Here is a 9,347-nt window from a genome sequence, read left to right as displayed (position 1 = left end):
GATATTTATAATGGGGTAAGTGTTTTGATGCTTAAAAATTGGTAAAAGTTCTTATTATGTGGCTTGTAGTCTTGTTGAGTTGTTTCTTGTTATATGGTACTAATGTGAAATAAAACATCAACCCATTGGTAATGACAATCTAACCTTTGATATGTTTTGTAGACATAACTTTATGTATAAATACAAATTTTTTCTTAAAATGACAATGAATCTAATCTATAGTGGACATGCCTAGCATGCAAATATATTTGTATATATCAAATACACAATCTATGGTATAGTGAAAAGTAATAATCGTTTAAATCATATAGTGCTCTATAATAAATTATAGTTGTTTGGAGAATAGTTTCATCAAAGGAATACATTCTTTTAACTATGAATTTTCTTTCTTGTCTTCTAGGATAAATTTTTAGTTGTTCAATATTTTATAAAAGCTAAAAAAATATTAAGAAAATATATCTAAAATTACAAAAAAAAAAAGACAAGGCAAAGCTAGAAGAAAAAACAATCAAAAATATTTTTACACTTCAAAGCATACAAAGAAATGTGTGCATGTTATTTTGAGAAGAAAACTCTATACTAAAAATATTTAAACACACAAATCCAATAACCAAAATAAGATAAATTGTCTCACTCCCCATATGATTAAAAAAAGAGGTAAACACATGAGTAATTCACTATAAAATGTATTTTCAAATATTGAAAACCTATAGCATTAGAGCAGCTTTCAAATATTTAAAATGTACTTAAATTATCAATATTAAAAAAAACAAATAACACATTTTAATAGAAATTTACATACTAGCACAATTATATAAATTAAACGACTAGTAAAGTTAATAATTATCATTCCATAATAAACATCAAAACATATACTTCATAATACACCTCATGTTGCTAAAATTTTAAATATTATGAAATTACACTTATTATTATTATTATTATTATTATAAGTTAAACATATATTCATTTCAGAAAGCATGGAATAAATTTTTTATCCACGAATATTTATATCCACTTTATTACCGAGTTTCTTAATCTATAAATAGGGTATGTTACAATAACATGGGCAAGAGCCATTGCTTCTCAATATCACATGCCAAAAAAACCATTACCCATGTTGGCTGTAGGAATTGCACTTGACAAACTCCTCAACACTTAATTGTCAACTCGAGGGTTTTGCAAACTTATAGATGAAGCATAGGCAATGATAAAAATGGTATGAACTTTTCCTATCTCTAATCCTACTTCTTAAAGGAAATGCTTTGCAGAATCAGACAGAAATCAATCGGGAAGATAATTGACACCTAAGAAACTCTAGTGCTAGAATGTAAAAGACAATTTGGATGTAAATAAAGTAAAGAAGTTCCACACAACATAAACAATCTTAAATTCTATGTTAATCTTCATATGGATGACTAACAGTTTTACAAGTGGACCCTTGCGAAATTCTATCTTCCTTATGATCTTCCTTCCACACAAGCAACCTATCGTTGCACTATTACAATCTGCTTGTACTAGTGAAGGTACAGTGTCTCTGTGCAAAAGTATATATGACCTTCCTTATTGAAGACTTATGTCTTAGTGGAGGTGCTCTAAGCATAAGGGCTTAGAGCACTCTGTTTCTCTGACAAGAGACAAGCCCTTGCACCGAAGCAGAGCTTCCTTCACCTAGCTTCCAAATTACTTTCGAAAAGACTGAAATATGTGTTGGAAAAGAATTGCAACTGTAAATGAAATTTTGAAGTAAATTATTTGTGAAAAAAGAAATGCTTCAGTTCATTAAACCTTGCAAAGGAAATAAACTTCATGAAAAAGAAAGCACTTTAAAAGAATCAAACAATAGTCTAAGTGTTTTGCATGTGTTATCTAACTTCAGTAATCCATTCAAAGATGTTTTTCTCTTTGCAAGTACAATATGTTTATGATTATTTTATCGATCTGATTCTAGATCCTCTTAAAGATGCACTTTTAATATTGAAGACAATTACTAAATTAATGATTCATTTAATTGCGGAATAACCAGAAATAATATGCATAGAAGTGATTCACTATTCACTGCAAAAGAATGAATAAACCAAAGTGCAGGCAACACCATGCACTGGTGCATTAAAGGGTTCTCTGAACAATCCGATAAAAAATAAGTTAAAAAAATATTGAAAATAAAATAAATGCAAGGAAGATATATCGTAAACAAAGTTGATTCTCAAACCATGGATCTGTTTGACACGCTAACTACAAAAGATATTTTAAATCAGAACTTGAAAGATAAAAATAAAAATTATAATGTCACACAACTGCAAATGAAATATCCACACCTTCTTTCAGAATAGCAAAAGTGAGAAGCTTAAATGAGTTGGGTTGGCTGGGCCCTATCCAACCAACTTATTCCACTTCTAAGGAATGAAAAATATCAACACTTCAAAAGATACATCAAAGATAAACTAGACATTGTGTATGCAAATCATGGCAATTCTCTTGTATTATTTGATTCAAGAAATATACATGACAAAGGAGTCCAGCTCTAGAGCTAAGGAGATAATTGGATTACATAAACAAATTTACAATCAATGGTTCTCTACCAGCCTCCTCCTACCTATATCTATATTATATATATCCTTTTGGCTATAGCTGTTTTCACTAATTATAGACATTTCTTGTTCAGGCCTTTCAGTCAAACATACATAGAAATTTAAATTATAAACTTGGCCAACAGTTATAATACACATGAATCTCACTTAGTCATAGCCTAACTTTGGAAAACATTCCATCATTACGCACAACCTGTTATCATGCTTCAGTTCATTAACAATTAAACTAAGAGTCAAGGATCAAGGTCCATCCTCATGGAATATTTAGCTTCTTGGAAATCTCAAAGAATCTTCCTAGCAGTGCAGGAATCTACTTGCACTAGTCATACTCATTCATAATTGATACTAAGTTCCCTGATTACTCTAGGAAATTAATATGAGTTACAAGAGATATGTAAATAGCCATGAAATATATTAGAGTCCTATAATTTTGAATTGGTTGAGGTTAACTTTTGTAATATTGTACATACCTTTCATTTCTGCAAATGTTTTCCATATTAAAATTAAAAACTGTAGAGAGGGTATGTCCTAAAAGAAATATCAAAGGACAAGAAAAATAAGAAAAGATAAAAAACCACAAAAGAAATATGAAAAAATATGAACCCCAAACAAACAAAAAAGATCATGAAAGTGTGCAAGTCCAAGTGCCACTACTTTTTACTTTACTGTCTTAAATAATGGTTCTGTGCATCTTGTCATACATGCCACAACCCATGATAGTCAAACTAATTAATCTTGACTATTTCATGCTTTGAATTTCACATTTATAGTTATAGAATAAAATTTGACCAAACACTTTAATCTTGGCAGATCATTAGATAGGTTGAGAAATAAAAGGAGCTCATTAGTTTAATCTGAGCCCTTGGAAGATATAAGGTTAGAAGTATATAGTTTGTTTTATAAAAGAAAAGGAAAGAAAAGGGTTTGCTAGCTTAAGTGCACCCACCAAAGTGAAGAAAAAATGTTAGGGTAAGTAAAGAAAGGTTGTAGAAATACAAGTTATTTAGAGCATAAGCACTAATATCGTGCTTAACTATGTGTTTCAATTGTGCAGGAGCAACTATCAATGTAAAAACCATGATCATAAGTCGATTGGCCTAACTCCCCCTTCATTTCATTTCACCCCCACTATATACTCACTAATTTCCCTTTTACCCCTTCATGGCTAATGAAAACCCCTTTACCCTCGTTTTTACTCCTACCCCCTAGTTTCACACATTTCCCTAGTCAATTACTCCTAAACCCTATTCTCCTAACTGTGAAAACCCCTTCCCCCTTTTTAAAATCATGTTTTTCCTTCAATAATTACCCAAAATCCCCTCTAAACCCTTTAACCTAACATTAAAAATCCCTCGCTTCACTAAGTCCACCGCTTAATTATTTTCCTGACTAAACCTGAATTTATCCCGACACCGTGGTGAAGTAAACTAGCCTCGCTTCTCCAAAAAATCCACAGTTTAATTATATCTGCGATTAAGCATGGGTTAATTACTCTAAATAATGATTAAAACCCATGGGTTCCACTAACCTTTTCCCAATCATCCGACCACAAAAATTTCCAACGCGATGACCATCTCATCATCCACCCCCAGATCTAACGGCCATCACCCATATTGCGCTTGCACAATGTGTGACCTTCAATGACCCGAGACAAGGTGATATGGGTAATTTCACTTAGGGCCCATTTCCCTATGTGTCGACCTCTAGCATAGATCATGTTCCCCCAGCAAAATACTACCTAACCCCCATAAGTAGTGTGATGGCCTCTAAAACCACTTCCCCACCAAAATCAAAGCCATCACTATTCATAAGACATTTTTTCCCCGCCATTTTCCATTTGGTTGTGGTTAAAAGCCTTCTGTCCCCCATTTTCACCCTATTTCACCCAAATCGCATTGTTGAACCTCTGAGGAACCTGTGCATTTTGAACTCCTGTGACCAACTGTCAACCATCAAATCCTTCCGACGCCACCACTACACAACATCCTAGCTGCCAAAGTGCTCTGAAAACCCTAATTGAAAACCAATTGTAGCCTCGATTGTAAATTCGAGGTATTTAAGAAAAAAACGAGAATTGTCTCCTCTTTAATGAAATAATATGAAATTCTTAAAATAACTGAAATAATTTAATTAATTTCAATTTAAATTGAGAGTCTATCATCGCCAAAGTACCAAAACCCTAACCTGCAACCTACTAGTACCCTACCCTAGTTTCAACTTCTCAAGTTTCACTCTTGAAGCCATATAAAGCCTAATTTTCCACATTTTATCACAAAATTGTTTGCCCCAACCTCTCTAGATGTCAAAAAAGTGACAACCCCTCAATTAGACATTGACCACCTAGCCTTAGCAGACAGAGTTTTTCAAACCAAAGACACAGTCACCCAAGACAAGCTTCTGAGAATCCATTACTCGGCCAAGGATAGATTCTTGAACAAAGAAGATTATATCCACCTTTGGGACTAAATCTACCCAATTATACATTGCCAAAAGCCCATCCATTCCCAGACATTGTACATTTCTGCCATGCATGTTACATACCTAGCTAGAGGGCTATAATTGCCCAAAACCAAGACTTCTTGTTTTCAATTACTACTGAGTTGAGGAGCGCCATACTCCTAAGGAAATTCCATCCTATTCCTTTGCTATCTTTTGAGATACTGGAAGGAGAATAATCTCCATGATCTCATGCATCCGAGGATTCACATTAGATAATTTCATGGATGAAATAATCATGTCCTTCTTGTGCATTTTCACTCTAGGCTAGCCTATGACCATTATATGTGATTATGCCCAATTCATTGCAGACATAATGCATGAAAAAATTACTAGATTTCCCACCTAAAGAGACTTCAAATACTCTTCAGTAATGTTTCATATGTCCCTATATTACCAAATAGACAAGTTCCCAGTGAAGATTCAGAAAACAGATACCACGGGAAAGGAGATATCAGTCATCTACTAGACACCCTTGGTCCACAAGTATAACACAACATTCACATACACATACTTCATAGAATGTTTTTTTCACCTGGTCATGAACATGCTAAATTCTAGCACTCAACCTAGAATCAGTACTGAGATCAAGAGAGTATTGCAACTGGCGAAGAATATCAGAGTAGGAGACTGGTACCTCTACCTAAATCGTACTGAAATTAGGATCTATGGCTATGAATTACCCCCCTAAAAATTGCCTAAGTATCTTCCAATGAGATTATTTTCCCTGGAATACTTCAGGAAAATGATAGGTTTGGATGAGTTCCAGCTCCTAGCTTCTAGGAAGAAAACATAGTTTAAAATGCAAAACCAAATGGGCCCGTTCATCTGCAACACCAAAGAGGTTGGGCCTAAAGCTGATAAGATATTCCAACAATTCAAATTCAAGAAGAGTTTCGTCTAGCATTATGACCCTCATGAGGTTGTAAGCAAGCTCATACAAAAGGTCAAGATTGGACCTTACAACAGGAATATCTTACTCTAATAATCTGTAGGCATGGGATGGAGTTGGTTAGGTGTAACAAGAGTAGCATATCGGTTTTCCATTGCTGTGATTCTGGTTTGACTTGGGGGTAAAGTTTTGGTGGTTGAAGAAGGGCTTGAAACAGATGAAGGTGAACTAGATGATGATGAAGATGATTGATGAATAACTGGTTTAGGTGATTGGATTGTGGTAGATACAATTTGTGAAGTTGTGGTAAAAGAAGGGGTATCTCCAATGAATGAAGATTGTGAAAAAATTTGATAGGTAGCAGCAGTAAGGGCATCTAGCTCAACAAATTATTAAAGGTAAGAACTATCTATATTTCTAACCAACGTAGAGGTCAAAGCTTCTAACTTGTCAAAAGTGTCCAAGGCATATTTATCTAAAACTCGATGGATAACCATTTTTTATTCAATTAGTCGAGTAAACTCAGGGTCTAATAATGTTTCATGGATACCATTCTTAGATTTACTTCTAAATAATGAGAGGTCAACTCACAAATCAAAAGGGATTTCCTCTAAAGTTGACAACTCATCAGGGAATGAATTGGCTCTAGCTAGTTGGCTACTACTCGCGTGAGTTTCTTGGTTTTTTGGTTTTCTTAGAATTCTAGCTAGGTCATCAACTATAGTTACAAGGTTTTGAATTTAACTTCGGATAATGAACTTAAGGGGCTCAAGATTTAATTTAAGGTTTCCTTAAAGTTTTATGAGATTAAGGATCGAGTCCCCAATATGGTCACCAAAAATGTTAGTACTCTGATAATTCTTTTAAAGTAAGAAGAAATAAAAACCAAGGTTAAGCACAAACCACTTTTGGATATCAGGACCTAGCGTTCTTGAAGCTCAGAGAGGGCTCTCTCTTTAAGATTTAACTTTGTTTTAGTTAAGATGATTTTAGGCTAGTTATTGATTGCAATTGGGTTTTGTTTTGAAAATTTGGTGGTGGGATCAATTTACTTAGATGGACAGAGGATTGGCTTATACATTGGGCTATGGAGTCGGATGTTTGATAAACAAGTGTGGATTGGGTTCTAAGGATAGTGTCCACTGGGCAAGATAGATTAGTCAATGTAGATCTCAGAGGCTAAATGGTGAATGGATTCAAATCGGGTCCAGGGAGAAATTAAGGGTTCCCTAGACCGGACTTTGGAAGAAATAGAAGAAGTCAACTGGGATGGGAGAGAAATCAAGGATTCTCAGATCTCGATATCAGAAGAAAACATGTAAATAAATTACTGTGAAAAGCAAAGTGTAATTAAACAAGTTCTGTATGATATTTCTAGTCAATTTATTTTGATTTTATAACAAATCTAATATTATGAAAACACAAAAGAGAGGTAACACAATAAAAAAAATAAAGTACTTCACTGCAAATGGCTCATCTCATGAATCCTGTAGTAAAATGATTTTATTACTTTCTCTAGTCTGCTGACTTGAAAATAGTACAACCACCCTCAAGTTTAAGATGAAAATAACTCTGCAAATGTAAAGTAAAATAATCCATAGTTAATACTTTGAATTTTGAAGTATTTATATAAAAGGTTTATTACAAAATATCTCAAACTAATTTGAGAATTAATATACGAAAAGGAAATTTCTTCTTCCAAGAGGATACAGACAACTATTGAGTTGCTTCATGTTGTCCCTGTTATTTTGGTTCTATTGGCTATTATGCTTTGATTTTTGTTTGTTTATGCTAGTAGGTTGTTTGGCTTTCACCTTTCATCCGATACTCTTTCACCTAATACACTTTGGCTGTGTTGATCTATCTTTATCCTTTTACCATGCTCATTTACTTTTTACTGTAAACTTATAATTTAAATTTTATAATTTACTATGTTTTTAATATAGTAAATCATTCAGTTTTTTCCATGTTTCTTCATTTAGTAATTGGATGTTGATCATTTTCCTATATATCTCATCAGCCACTATATTTTTTGCAAAAGTAGGCTTATTGATATATACGTGTTTCACCTCATGCTGGAGGTAAAACAAATTTTCAAAAGATTTTGGTATAATACTCTGCTAGTTGTTGTAACACTGATTGATGAGGTATTTTCCTGTTCTTTCGCCACTTCCCTGATTTTCTTGTTGTAGTCCTCCTGTCTCACCATCTTATCATTTATGACTAAGGTACTAGGTAGTCCCTTTTCTCTCAAAATTTCAAACTTGGTCGTAAACCTGTCAATGGCTAGTTGCATGGTTTGACACTTATCTTCTAAATTTAACATTAAATTTCTCTTAGTTAAGACCGTCTTGACTTCCAGAATGGTACTTTTCATATCAGGTATGTCAAGTTCTTGTAGCTCATATTTTTTCTTGGAGTTGAGGAATTGGATAATTCTTATTGCTTCCTCTGGCATTTCTCCAAGTTCTTCTTTGACCTTGTGGATGGATTCTATAGCATGTTTGATCAAGTCTATCTGTTAAAAAATGACCTGGATAGATGGCCAAATATCATTGACAGAGTCAACGATATTGGCCCATAATATTTTCTTGGCCTTTCCCAAAGGCTAACTTAGTGCCAATTCCTTCTCCAGGATTTTCCCTCTCTCATTCATTCTGGCAGCCTTCTGTTGTTCATCCTTGTGCATTATCTGGGATAACCAAAAATCTGTCTCTAGGCTGGTAAGTTTCTCTTTTAATTTGTTCATTTCACTGGTCTGAATGAACATTTATTCCATTGCCTTGACCAACCTATTTGTTTCATCACCAGTGGTACCTATTTTTTTTGATGTCAATGTTGATGTAGTTGTTGTTGTTGTTGGCAATGCAGTGACCATTGGACCAGCAGGAGCTAATGCCATTGTGAATTTGGAAGGCACAGCTGTGGTTTTTGTAGGAATGACAGTTGAAGGATAACTATCTAGAGTAGCTTGTTTTAGCTGAATCAAGGTATCTATTTACTTTTCCATTTCCTTCAACTCGTCATTAAGTTACAACACGAAGTCCATCATTTCCTCATGATTTGTTTGGCTTTCTAGGACTTCTTTCATTTGACATTGTTGTGACTGAGGCAACTTGAGTTGTTTCTTAAGGGCTGCAATGTCTTAATTTTTCTTCTTAATCAAATGTTCAGTAGCCTTGATGTCCTTTGGGTCATGACCCAACTCAATGATCAGGTCTTCTAAGGATTTGATCCTTGTGTCTTTGGAACTAGAGGAGGTTGTTTCTAGTTTGTACTGGGCTGTCAGATTGTTTAATGATTCCTTGAGCTTGAATGCTGCCATTGCTTTTGTTGTGAGGGTGGAGTATATGATCTCTCAAACTTAC

Source organism: Pinus tabuliformis, chromosome X (genome assembly GCF_031772625.1).
Source record: "Pinus tabuliformis cultivar Carrire ecotype Pingquan chromosome X, CPIR1, whole genome shotgun sequence".
NCBI classification, from domain to species: Eukaryota; Viridiplantae; Streptophyta; class Pinopsida; order Pinales; family Pinaceae; genus Pinus; species Pinus tabuliformis.
Note: the sequence above shows the minus strand (reverse complement) of the source record.